The following is a 15143-nucleotide window of genomic DNA, read 5'->3' on the forward strand; positions in this document are numbered from 1 at the left end:
GATATATTCCACTGGGTGCAAAAAGCTCTATGCCAAATGTGTATTGTGTAAATCGCATTTTTTTTACTTATGTCACATTTTTGTTTCTCTTCTCTTGTTGTACGACAGCTCAACATTTTGTATCTCTCATCTCACTAAATTTCAGTAGAAGTTTTGTAAAATAATTTCTGATTATAGGGCTCCTAATAGGCCAGAATCACCACTGATCCTAAGACTCCTGGAAATTTTTGGCAAGGACATGGCCAGAATTATTCTGATTGTTCCAAATGTGTTGAACAGGTCCTGGCTTTCAGACCTCAGATAATAGCTAGTGGGGTGGCAGCCTTGGTGGTCACCATGACAGTAAAACCTACTAATTCAGAAAGAGATCAGAAAATCACATGTGTAGAGTTGTATTTGACTGCATGGAAATGGAAAAGCTAAAGGCTATCCACGCAGGCTATTCTTAGTGGTGGTGCTACATTTTCTATTGGTCCAGGGGACAAACCACTATTACTGTGTATTTTTCCCACTGGACGGAGTTGTCCAGATGGTGTGTGAAATCAGGAGTCGACGCACTGAGTTGTTGCCTACCTCAGATAGCACTCCATCTATCTACGAGGGAAGTTTAGACTGGGTAGAATCGTCACTAGAAGGGTGATAGCAGATGATCAATAATTATGATGAAGTTGCACCAAAGGAATGGAACAAGTCTGAGACGATGGCCACCAGGGAGATGGAGTGATGAAATCAGCTCGTGTGCAGGTGCAAAGTGGATTATTACATCACAGGATCATGATATATGGTAACAGCTTAGGGGAGGCCTTCATTTAGTTTTGGATTAATCATGCTGATGATTGAGATTTGTCACGTGAATAAAGGTCTGAGTATTTGCTATCTTGGCACACTATGACAAGAGACCAGATCAAAACGTAGGGGCCGTGCCCATAATCACGACACTCATTAGGGTTATTTCCTCATAGAGACCCTAGCTTAAATGCAAATAGCCCCCCGTGGGATCTGTGAATGGTGCTACAAAGCCTGACTGAGGCTCCCTTTGAGCCTTTAGCATCAACCTCTGGCAAATTCCTCACAATAAAAACCTCATTCAAAGTGGCTATCACAATGTCCCACATGATGGGGTAAATAAATAAGGCTCCCCTCTTGATAAAGAACTTTCCTTCGAGTTGTTTTTTTCTAAATCAAAGCATCGCTGCACCCTTCCCACTCTTTCATACCCGACGGTGGTATCAGCACATTTACAGCTGGAGCCGTCACCTCTGTAATTTAGGGCAGCAATGTGGAAAATGAATGATTGCGTTCATGAAATATTTTGCGTCTTAGTCTCACACGACGCCTCGTTAAGCGGCATAGATTTGTCAGTGGTGGTGTAGTGAGTAAAAATGTATGGGAATGATATCCATCTCCAGTATGAAAGCTTGGAAATTGACACTTAAGTGGAACAGCGAAATCATTTGATTATATTGTTGCACTTATATAAAGATGTGCCCTCCACCCCCAATAATGTAGCATTGACAATTAATCATAATATATTATTGGGTTAGGTTACTTAATGATCTAGCCAGGTTTATGTTTAAACATCCTCCACTACCTGACACGTGTACAATCATTTAACGTGCCATGTATTATTATTTCTCCTCAATTGTAAGCAATGCATATTTTTGCTGAAATTAGTTATGAATATTGATTTTCACCTCAACAGTGAGCAGAAACAGTTATAATTGACATGCTAAACGATGGTACAAATGCCAATGTGTTGGCTGTTATCAGGTGTTTGAGGCTCTTGATGACACAACTTTGGCCAGATCATGCGTGGTCCCACCAAAACATGCATTTTGAATCGTGACGTTGGCTGTAGAAACTAGCGTGTTAAATCATTGGCAACTACCTAACACCCACTCTTCCTCCTCTCTAATTGAGCTCATCAGAAACATGTATTTAATGATGGTTCCATAAAAGCATTTTATTTACAGTATATTCATTTATATAATGGCATTTAGATGTGATTGTGGCAGCGATATTGTGCTAAGTATTATAGCTTTGTATCTTTCGTTGGTTGGCATTGCTTAGGTGTTCTCCAGTTAATTGATTTCCTGTCAGGCATGCCCAGTGGCACACAAGCGATTCCGTTAAATAAGTTTGTATGCAAATCCCTCAGGCTTTTTGCTAAAGTTTCTAGGCTACTAAAGAGTACTCAGTTATTGTAATGTGAGAAAATGGCACCTGAGGGACCTTTATGGTATTTAGGGGTAGGGTTGCCACTTGTCCTGCTTTTCCCAGGATCCTCCTCCTTCTGACCACCACCTGTCCTGGGAAATCAGTATTTTCAAGACATTAAAAGTCCAGGTTTTTGTGAGATGTGTAATACAGTACACCACACTTGACAACGAATTTACATTAAGTCCTCCCCACTTCTGGCATTGTGAGATATTTTCTACCCACATATGTCCAGGTTGTTGTACCTTACAGGTGGCAACCCAAGTTCTGTCGTTGGTTTGAAAATACCCCTACAGATGGCCGTTGGTGCCTGGAGAAAGATACTGTGAGCAGAACAGCAGGTGTCAACGCTGTTTAAAGAAGTTCTAATATATTCTCCAGGATATTCCAAAATGTGATTCTAAATCTATCTTGTCATGAATGGAGCCTTAAACGATTGTCAAACATCTTCTTGGTTCTTTCGGTAAAGTCACGTAGAAGGGAAGTAATAAAATAATAAAAATAAAACATAATAAAATCAAATAATTCTCACGACGTTTCGGCTACAACGCAAGCAGCCGTCTTCAGGTGAAGAATGAGACACTGCCAAGCTAGGAGCTTATATATGAGCTGAGTTGGAGGTGGAAGAAGAAGAGAACCTTAACAAAAGAATGTGCATATCAAGAGGAATTTAGCATATTCATGGGAAATGCGTAGGAGGTGGGCGGGGGGGTTTCAAAGTCATATTATGCCCATGCATTATGCAGGATCAGCAGCACCAAAGGGAGGGGGGGGTAGCATTAACAAAGGGAGGGCATGTTAATAGTATGTAGAAGCAATGAAACATGTGAATGGGAAAACGGTGGCAGGAGATCCGCAGCGGAGCAAATAATGCATTCCCTGTGGAGAACACAAGATACACAGTTAATGCCAGTGAGTGGACTGCGGTCTGAAAGTCACCATAAACGTGAACAACAATCAGTTAAGATCCGAAGTGGTTTATCACGTCCTTCCAATGATTGCTGAGCCAGAATCCATATTCTCGGTTGAAATTGTCTCTGTGTTTGTATATGTGGATCGCCTCATGAACGAATCTCTCATGGTAGCCAGATGGCTTGCAGAGAACCTCTGTCTTGGAGAAGTCAATGTCATGTGAACCCACTGAATTGTAACAGTGATCTGCCACGGCTGAGGTGTTTGTCCTACCGTGTTTCAGGTCAGCTTTATGTTCACGGATGCGGTCCGAGACATGTCGTTTGGTTTCTACAATGTAACTGCTACCACAGAGGCAACTTAGTTTGTAGACGCCAGGGTACTGTATGTCTGGAACCACGTCTTTTACAGACGGAACCAGATCACGGATTTTATGTACTGTGTTGAATTGTACCTGAATCTTGTGTTTAATCAGGATTTTGGAGATCTTTTTTGTGACTCCAGCAATGTAGGGTAAGGTGATGGTTTTGAAAGGCTCCTCAGCAGGATCCTTCTTGACGGTTGGAGTGATGGCCTTGCGGATTGTGTAGTCGGAGTAACCATTAACCTTAAGAGCTTGGGTCACAAAAAAGATCTCCAAAATCCTGATTAAACACAAGATTCAGGTACGATTCAACACAGTACATGAAATCCGTGATCTGGTTCCGTCTGTAAAAGACGTGGTTCCAGACATACAGTACCCTGGCGTCTACAAACTAAGTTGCCTCTGTGGTAGCAGTTACATTGGAGAAACCAAACGACATGTCTCGGACCGCATCCGTGAACATAAAGCTGACCTGAAACACGGTAGGACAAACACCTCAACCGTGGCAGATCACTGTTACAATTCAGTGGGTTCACATGACATTGACTTCTCCAAGACAGAGGTTCTCTGCAAGCCATCTGGCTACCATGAGAGATTCGTTCATGAGGCGATCCACATATACAAACACAGAGACAATTTCAACCGAGAAGATGGATTCTGGCTCAGCAATCATTGGAAGGACGTAATAAACCACTTCGGATCTTAACTGATTGTTGTTCACGTTTATGGTGCCTTTCAGACCGCAGTCCACTCACTGGCATTAACTGTGTATCTTGTGTTCTCCACAGGGAATGCATTATTTGCTCCGCTGCGGATCTCCTGCCACCGTTTTCCCATTCACATGTTTCATTGCTTCTACATACTATTGACATGCCCTCCCTTTGTTAATGCTACCCCCCCCCCCCCTCCCTTTGGTGCTGCTTATCCTGCATAATGCATGGGCATAATATGACTTTGAAACCCCCCCGCCCACCTCCTATGCATTTCCCATGAATATGCTAAATTCCTCTTGATATGCACATTCTTTTATTAAGGCTCTCTTCTTCTTCCACCTCCAACTCAGCTTATATATAAGCTCCTAGCTTGGCAGTGTCTCATTCTTCACCTGAAGACGGCTGCTTGCGTTGTAGCCGAAACGTCGTGAGAATTATTTGATTTTATTATGTTTTATTTGTATTATTTTATTACTTCCCTTCTACGTGACTTTACCGAAAGAACCAAGAAGATGAATCCCTGCAGTCACGAAAGCTTTAAATCGAGATTGTCAAACAGCCTGGCACGCACAACCTAGGCACACGTGCGTGCATGTGTGTAATGGGAGCACAGAAGGGGGCACAACTTGTACATCTGCCAGTCATCTCAGTTAGTCAAGCCATGACATCTGAGTCTGTCCCGTGACCTCCTGTCAGGGAGCCTTTGACACTTCACGTGGCCTCGGAGTGCACACGGCCTGGCACATGCGCCGTGGTGACGTCACCGCCACTTAGTGACGGTCGGCTGCTGTTGTTGTAATGGGACTGAGGTCACTGCATCATGAACTCGCATCATGAACAAAGCTGTATATCAGGATTCACTTATTATTTTCTGTTATGATGAGCTACACACACTGCGCCATCCACACCAACACACCACTGAACACCCAACCCAACAATCAGCATCCGGCCTTCTCATATTTTCTCCATTCTCTCTGCTCGACTAACCATTCCCTAAACTTTTAAACAATACGAACAGAACCTACAGCACACCAACAACTCTTAACACATCCTTTTTAAGTGCAATGTTCCCTCGTGGTGCACAGGTCAGGTCTAATGGGACACGGTCACATAGTTTGGATCACATCTTAATCCTGAACCAAAATGATGTGATCCACAATTTTACAGATTTAGTCATCCGTCAATCCAATCTAACCATGCAGCCACACTAGATTTTACATGCTCTGACGTAAAAAAGAGAATGTTGATATTACCCCTGTCGCCCACTGTATATTCCACATCATGAAAATGCGTCGTGTTTTTCCAAGCAAACATCACTCAGTTAAAAGACCTTTTTCAAGTAGGTCCTGCATTATGATTTACCATTTCCGTTAATGAGTGTTCTGCATGCAGAAGGAAATAGGAATATTCAGAGAACACCCACGGAAGTGACAAACACACAAAAGTTAACACAAAAACGATGCAAGAATCCAAATGTTGTACGGGCATTTTCTGTTCTCCTCACAGTCCAGTAGGTTTGGGAGTTTCAGATATATCTGCGTGATTCACCAACTTTGGTCTCCAAAGCACTGGATTACAGACTCTCACTCCTACTTCAAATATACCACATGGGTTTATGAATTGACTCGTGATACCTGCGATCTCTGTTTGATTTTACACGGTTCAAAATGGTACCGAAAGGTAATTTCTTCATGAATTTAATCATGGCCTCTGAAGTTCACGTGGTCCACAATGTTTAAAAAAAGTGGCATGTCAATGGAATTGCGACTCCTGCAGCCACTATAGATGATACATAATGAGATTAAAACGAGAATCAAAATGTGTATTGCTGACCAGGACATGACACAAGATTGTTCATGGTACGTCGATCCAATATACGGATATAAGTAGATTTTGTAATAATTGCGTAATATCTGATACCAAACTAATCTGATGTTAGACCTCTATGTTGTTAACACTTCCATTGTCTCTTCATCCCTCATCCACACAATATGGCACACAATAACACCACAAAGTACACCAGTGTAACCATTTCCCAACTACGTTAACCCCAATAAGTCAGTAAATAAACACGTGTTATCTTCATAATTTCCGACTGTTATTTTTTGTCCCATAGATATCAACAACACCTTCCACATCATAATTTCCGAGACCTTGGCACCCGTTCGTTGTTCATAGCACACTCATTTCTTCCTTGACCCCGATTTACACCACAAACTGCCGGACCTTCTGTCTTCAACACACATATAAGTGTTTCCCTCTACAAACCAGGTACAGAGGAAAAACCGGTAAGAGGACATGAGACAAAGGGGGACGGCAATGACTCATAAACACATGAAGTGTTACCTCTGTGGGAGAGCAGGGCATATTGTAAGATTTTGACAGAAAAATGGCCAACCAGGACCAGTGGGCAGGGATATAAAGCCCCAAATTGGCTTAATGGGAGAGGCAGGGGTGACAACTGTGAGGGCTAGGCAGTCTGCCGTGTTGCAAGATGGAACAGCAATTCCCGTTTTAGGAATGTGGGCGGACAGTCGGGACTACCTGACTCAACCAGGATTTATTCGTTCGGGTAGTAAACAGCATGCCGTCTCTGTCCTGAGAGACACAGGCTGTAGTGGGATCATGGTGGAGGAATGATGCTTGGAAGGGAGAACACGCTTGTGCCTATTGATGGATGAGACAGCACGTTAGTGTCCACTTGCAAGAGTGGAAATTTACTCTCCATTCTTAAAGGGGGTTGTGCAAGTGTTCAATGCTGGGAGGCCATGTGGCCAAATGACGAACCACGCATTACAAAAGATGTGTCCATGAAGCCATCCAGATATACAAACATAGACATAAATTCAACCGAGAGGATGTATTCAAATTGAGCAATCATTGGAAGGATGTAATTAACCAAGTTAAACTTTAGCTGCCGTGCAGTATACTGATAGACAGCCAGTTTAGATTTATTTTCATAATCATATCCATATTCCCAGTCTGTTACCCCCAGCTTCACACACTACCATCACCATTACTACACGGTGTCTTCAGCTTGCATAATTTACCCCCCCCCGCCAGCATAACAAAAGGCTGCTTAATCTTAGCTTCCTTATCTACTTCCGCCCCCAGCATCACAAAGCTTTAGTTTGAACTCCGTACGTTGCACCCACCCCGTTCCTCACATCGCCCACACACTCACCATGGCCCCTCTCTCCCTCCATCCCCCGCGACTATATAATTTCTCGTCACAGCCATCTCTTAGACACACTTAAGTGGTTGTGCTTTCGCTACGTTGTCCTCACCTGAAGAAGGATGCTTGTGTTGCGCCCGGAATGTCGTAATTTTATTTAGTTGTTTTCATTTATTTTATTTTTTACCTATGTGACTTTACCGAAAAAACCAAAGAGTACCTGTATACCTGTAAATTCAACTTTGTTCATTTTCATCTTCGTTTTTTTTCGGGAATTACCATGTAAAGTTTAGTCTCCAACAATATCTCTGCCTGTTCCAAAACATCAACCTCTTAAATATATTAGTGTGCTACGGTAGTCTGACTCATCAAATGTTTTTTTTATGTTGTTGCTGCCTGTGCACCACTGTCAAAGCAGTCATTTAGTATAATTAAAATATATATTTTAACGTTAAGTATCCAAACCTAGTCCTTTCCGATGTAAAATAAATGCCACTTTACTTCCTGACCTTTGTGCCCTGATCTGGAGTCAATGGAAGTGCAAGGATGGATTGAAAAGGTGTTACGAAATCAGAACCTCTTGCCTCCTGCAATGTTGAGCCACGAATCTGGACCACAAATGGGCCATTCTCTGACCACTGAGTATGATTAATTGTCAGTAGTTGGGTACACTTTGCATGTACAACAGGTGCAGAGCTGAAGTGGTTTTGATGTGGATATGTTCGTATTAAAAGAAAATATATATCTCAATACTTATATCCAAAAATAGAGCAATGATCACAACAAAAAGCAGTGCCAGGTGGCTAAAACACAGCAAGGTTGCACCAGTCATCACAGCATAGATCTGTCTGATGCCCTCCTTCCTGCGAGCCTTCAACACTTTACGTGCCCTTTAAATGCACCTCGCCTGGCAGAAGCACTGTAGTAACATTATCGTCAATTATTTTCGAATGGTGGCTGTTGTTGCTGTTATGGGCTCTATGAACCCATCAGACACGATACTCAGTCCAACACAGAAGTCCCCCTTGTCAGCAGGGTCAGTTTGGAGTTCACATCTTGTGGGCAGTGCTCCAGCCAAGCTGTGTTTGGGCATATCATCACGCGTTAGATAATACGACTTGGGCGTATTTCACTGTAGTTTTAACAATTGACGTAGCAACATTGCTGCACAGCTTGAGTTAACGTGACACAAAAAAACACTGTAGAGGAGCAATCACATCACCCTTGGGGCCTGTGAGATAGCATTCTGTAATGTGTGTCGCTAAACTACGGAATGTATTTTTTTTGGGGAAGAATAACATGTTTTTGAAAGATTCTCACTGAAAATCGTTCCCATATGTACGTACGCATGTTGAACTTCTTTCGCACCGTACGTAGCCAACCATGCTAATTGAAGGTGCAGGGGAAGGACAACACTTTTGTATCCTAGCGTCAAGTTCACTCGTTAAAAGTAGCATTGCATTTACAATTAAAAACTCCATAATCAATCGTGCTTCGCATTGTTGTCTATACTTGTGTCAATTCCCATACATGCCCTTTGTGTGTACCTGAATCGTTCATTCAGTAAAAATATTTTGGTCACTCCACTGCATAACATAATTCGTTGTCTGAATATAAAATGGTGCGATTGGGCCTAATACAAAACAATAACCGAATTGTACCCTAGAGCATTCGGAGATATTCGGCTCATGTTTGATACTTTAAATTAATAATCACCAATTTTAATCCAGGTTTTGAGACATGGCTTATATTTTCACCCCATGTTCGGACATCACACCGAGTGGTTGCAATATATTCAATTTTGATTGACGAGGAGAGGGGGTGTTTTATATTGGCTAAATCACATATATTTTACAAATAACATCTATTAGTAATCCATAATTGAATAAGGCTCTTATTAAAAATGTACAAATGTCAATTGGATAATTTTTTAATTTAGCAAATTGTTATTATCCCCTCCAAACCTGTCACAAAGTCTGAATTGATTACTGGTCGAGATTTTAAATTAAAAGCATCCTACACGAGTTGTTTTTCTCTTGACTTTGTTACCATTAACCCAGTTATTAACCACATCAATTTGTGGGTATCTTGGGAAATAATTGGAGTCCATACTCTTTGGTTCTTTTGGTAAAGTCATGTAGATAAAAAAATATATATATCACGACGTTTCGATCGCAACACAAGTGGTCGTACTCGGGCAAAAAAATCCAGCAGTAGAACTCCTGAACCAGCGAGAGAGCTGTTACAACAAGGTTATATATGTGGCGAAGGTCAAGCAGGTGGGGTCTGAGCTGGAAAGGAATTCCATCCCCGGACACAAGCACCTCAGTTGTGTTAATGGGGGAGATTAGGGAGAGAGAGATTAGGGAGAGAGATTAGCATGAAATGAGCTTCGTCGACGCACAAGAGCACCATTCCCACATATGCGCACAACAGCAGTGTTAATGGGAGATTAGCACTATGTTGTCATGTCTATGTGTAACACAAGCTGCGGCGCTGCCAACTGCGCTGTGAGAGGCAAGAGCGTCCACGCAACGATGGACACGCCAGTGAGACACACAGCCCATCACACAGCCAGAACCATCGATACATCGAGGCTAAGGGAGCAGAGGTTGCCATGTTAGTGAGACCCCAGCCCATTAATGCAGAGGCACCTATCAGGGCAGTGCAACTCAGAGAGTCGGAGATAACAGCCAAAAGGCAGGGAAGAATGGAAGCACCACAGCAAGTTATGACTTTGCTTGGCTAATAACGTCCTTCCAATGATTGTGCAAGATGGCGCCGATGATGGCAGCCTCGGCCGGTCGGTGCGCCCTGTTTTGTCTTGTTTTGCCTGATTACCCGTGCTGGTGAGAGGGGCCTGCTGTTCAGCACACCCGTGCTGGTGAGAGGGGCCTGATGTTCAGCACACCCGTGCTGGTGAGTGAGACCTGCTGTTCAGCACACCCGTGCTGGTGAGAGGGGCCTGCTGTTCAGCACACCCGTGCTGGTGAGAGGGGCCTGCTGTTCAGCACACCCGTGCTGGTGAGAGGGGCCTGCTGTTCAGCACACCCGTGCTGGTGAGAGGGGCCTACTGTTCAGCACACCCGTGCTGGTAAGAGGGGCCTGCTGATCAGCACACGTGTGCTGGTGAGAGGGGCCTGCTGTTCAGCACACCGGTGCTCGTGAGAAGATGGCGCTGATGATGGCAGCCTCAGCCAGTTGGTGCGCTCTGTTTTGTCTTGTTTTGTCTGTTAATTCAGTGTTCTGCCAAGATCCTCGGAGTTCTCTAACAAGAGACGAACTTCTAAACATCAGGGAAACAATTCCTGCGGATTTATTTCCCACTTTTCTGCATCCAGCGGCATAATTTGTGGGCATTCTAGTCAAAGCCGCGCTCGGCTTTACTCAAGCAGCGAAAAGCCGCCGAAGGGGTAAACGGTATGGGGCTCTAGTGCGGCTACGCAGACGCGGGATCCAAACAGTGCTTCCGAGCTTTTTCCTCTCCAACGTACGTTCTCTGTGCAACAAAATGGACGAACTTCAACTACTGATGGGGAAAAACAGAGACTTTATTTCATGTTCTATTTTGTGCTTCACGGAGACATGGCTGTGTGATTTGATCCCGGACACTGCATTACAACTGGCAGGCTTCCAACTCGTAAGATCGGATCGGGACATAGCACTCTCCGGCAAGACGAAAGGCGGTGGTATTTGTTTTTACATTAATAGTGGCTGGTGTGTAGATGTCACAGTGATTCTGCAACATTGTTTTCCGCTACTTGAATAAATTTGTATAAACTCTAAACCTTTCTACTCGCCTCGTGAGTTCGCATCGCTCATTATGGTCGGAGTTTATTTGCCGCCGGGTCCTCAGGTTAAAGAGGCCCAACGCATGCTCGCCGATCAGATTCTGAGTGTGGAGTGAGCAAATCCAGATTCGCTGGTTATCGTAATTGGCGACTTTAACAAAGGTAATCTCAGTCACGAACTCCCCAAATACAGACAATTCATTAAATGCCCTACCAGAGAAGGGAACACTCTGGATCACTGTTACACTACAGTCAGTGGAGCCTACCACGCCGTCCCCAGAGCAGCACTGGGACACTCTGACCATGCCATGGTCCACCTAATTCCTGCATACAGGCAGAAACTAAAGCTCTGTAAACCTGCTGTGAGGACATTTAAACAGTGGACCAGTGAGGCTATAGAGGATTTGCCTGCGTGCTTGGAATGTACTGACTGGGATATGTTCACGACTGCTACCAATAGTCTGGATGAACTCACAGAGGCTGTGACGTCGTACATCAGCTTCTGTGAGGACTGCTGTATTCCAACACGCACCAGGGTGAACTTCAACAACAACAAGCCCTGGTTCTCAGCAAAGCTCAGAAGGTTGAGGTTGGAGAAGGAGGAAGCGTTTAGGAGTGGAGATAGAGACAGATTCAAGGAGTCAAAGAACAGGTTTAGCAAGGCGGTGAGAGAGGCTAAATGACTGTACTCAGAGAGACTAAAACACCAGTTCTCTGTTAACGACTCTGCTTCTGTCTGGAGAGGGCTCAGGCAGATCAGCAACTATAAGCCCAGAGCCCCCCACACCACTAACGACTCCCGCCTGGCCAACGACCTGAACGAGTTTTACTGCAGATTTGAAAGACAATTGGACTGTCCTGACCTACCCCTTCCCACCAAAGAGGCCCCCATCCCACCCCCACTACAGAGACGACCATCTCCATTCAGGAGGGAGAAGTTAACAGACTTTTCAAAAGGCAGAACCCACGCAAAGCAGCTGGGCCGGACTCTGTCTCTCCAGCCACCCTCAGGCACTGCGCGAACCAGCTGTCTCCGGTGTTCACCAACATCTTTAACACCTCCATGGAGACATGCCATGTACCAGCCTGTCTCAAGTCCTCCATCATCATCCCTGTGACCAAAAAGCCAAGGCCAACAGGACTAAATGACTACAGACCCATCGCCCTTACCTCCGTGGTAAAGAAGTCTTTTGAGCGCCTGGTCCTGGCACACCTCAAAGCCATCACAGTCCCTCTCCTGGACCCCCTTCAGTTTGCCTACAGAGCCAACAGGTCTGTGGATGACGCAGTTAACATGGCCCTCCACTTCACCCTACAGCATCTGGACTCCACAGCATCCTACGCCAGGATCCTGTTTGTGGACTTCAGCTCAGCTTTTAACACCATCATCCCTACCCTGCTTCAGGACAAGCTCTCCCTGCTGAACGTGCCAGACTCCACCTGCAGGTGGATCACAGATGTCCTGTCTGACAGGAAGCAGTGCGTTAAGCTGGGAACACAAGTTTCTGCCTCCAGGTCCATCAGCACCGGATCTCCTCAGGGCTGCGTCCTTTCTCCTCTGCTCTTCTCCCTGTACACCAACAGCTGCACCTCCAGTCACCCGTCCGTCAAACTCTTGAAGTTTGCGGACGACACCACCCTCATTGGGCTCATCTCTGATGGGGATGAGTCTGACTATAGGTGGGAAGCTGACAACCTGGTGACCTGGTGTAGCCAGAACAACCTGGAGCTTAATGCTCTTAAAACCGTGGAGATGGTTGTGGACTTCAGGAAGAATACAGCCCCACTCACCCCCATCACCCTGTGCGACTCCCCAGTCAACAATGTGGAGTCCTTCCGCTTCCTGGGCACTATTCTTTCCCAGGACCTCAAGTGGGAACTGAACATCAGCTCCCTTACCAAGAGAGCTCATCAGAGGATGTACTTCCTACGACAGCTGGAGAAATTTAACCTGCCAAAGACAATGATGGTGCGCTTCTATACAGCCATAATTGAGTCCATCCTCACCTCCTCCATCACCATCTGGTACGCTGCTGCCACTGCCAAGGACACGAGCAGACGGCAGCGTATCATTAGCACTGCTGCAATCTGCCTACCCTCGAGGACCTGTACACCTCGAGGACCCTGAGGCGAGCGAGGAAGATTGTTGCCGATTCCTCTCACCCTGGACACTTTCTGTTCCAGCTACTCCCCTCCGGCAGAAGGTTGCGGTCCATCAGGACCAAAACCTCACGTTATATAAACAGTTTCTTCCCATCCGCTGTTGGCCTCTTCAGCAAGGCCAAGGGCTTAAAATGACTTTTACACTTACTTTAACATTTTATCTACAAATTGCACCTTGTCATATTTACAACATGTTACCCGATTTGTATTTTTGTATTTTAAGATTGTATATTACGGCTAATTAACATTTTATATTGTATACTTATTCAAAATTTTACATACTTTAGCCCCTTAGTATTAGTTAGACTTTGTAACTTTAGAATAGTTAGACTGTATACTACTTATTTAAGTTTTAAGTTTTAAGATTCCTACATGTTGAATGTATGCACCTTCCTGCCATAGTAAATTCATTATCTGTGCTAACTTTCATGGTGAATAAAACCCTTTCTGATTCTGATTATACCCAACCGTATGGCTACAAAAAACAACAATATTATCACTAATTCGACTTCTCTAATCGAACCGACCAAGCAGCTCTGTCTAAAACCTTCAGCTGCTAGCCAATCCAGATTTTCTTGCATTCCAAAAATCTATAAAGAAGGTACTCCACTCCGTCCTTTCGTTGCTACCACCAACTCACCTGGCCCGATTTCTGTCTGAGACCCTGCTTCCATTCACGAGCAAGACCACCTCAGCAGCACTTAACTCAGCTCACTTGGTTTCTCTAATCAAGGGCATTTCACTGTCTCCAGATGATTTGCTTGTCAGCTTTGATGTAGTCTCTCTGTTCACCAAGGTACCTGTACCGGACACTATAGCAATCATTGAAGACTTGGTCCAACAGGGACTGAATCCTGATGTATCAACTTTGGTGAGGCACTGCCTTACCAACACTTACTTCATCTAGAATGGTACATTCTACAAACAAAATGAAGGTAGCGCTATGGGTTCTCCCTTATCATCAGTTGTAGCGAATGTTTTCATGGAGAGATTTGAAACAGATGCCATCCTGACATCCACCCTACATCCTTCCCTGTGGAAGAGATACGTAGATGACACCTTCGTCATCTGGCCACATGGCCGTTCTAGCTAAAGGACTAAACTTTGCAGTCACACCTAGACACATACCAGTTAATGATATCATTGCTAGAGTAGATGTAGCTCTCAAGGGCCTGAGTCACATCGCTGCAGACGTAGCAAGATCTGAAATCTCTGCAACCCGCAAAAACGCTAAGATGCCAGCTAGTAACATCAGCAAAGATGAGCGTTTTGAATTAGCTCAATTAAAAAAGAGGGATGACATCGTCATCCTCTCAGCCGACAAAGGCAATGCCACTGTCATCATGGACAAAACAGAATACAACACCAAAATCCAAGAACTACTCAACGATGGCAGCTATACAAAAATAAAAAGAGACCCCACCAACAGCCTCGTCACCAAAACCAACAAAATCATTTCTGCTTCAACCGCATTAATTGATCAGACCAAACAGTTCTCGTTGAAACCTTCTGCAGCCAGGCCACCAAGATTGTACGGCTTGCCAAAGATACATAAAGAAGATACACCTCTTCGTCCCATTGTCTCTACTATCAACTCCCCCACTTACAAACTGGCTCGTTTTTTGTCTGAAATCCTACGACCTTTCACTGGAAAAACCACCTCTGCGGTACAAAACTCTACTGACCTGGTATCGACAATCAAGAGGATTTCCCTGTCCCCAGACGACCTGCTTGTCAGTTTTCATGTGGTTTCCTTGTTCACCAAGGTTCCTGTGCCTGACACCATCGCAATCATTGAAGACTTGGTT

The sequence above is a fragment of the Lampetra planeri genome, chromosome 4, assembly GCF_965212315.1.
Source record: "Lampetra planeri chromosome 4, kcLamPlan1.2.h2, whole genome shotgun sequence".
Taxonomy (NCBI): domain Eukaryota; kingdom Metazoa; phylum Chordata; class Hyperoartia; order Petromyzontiformes; family Petromyzontidae; genus Lampetra; species Lampetra planeri.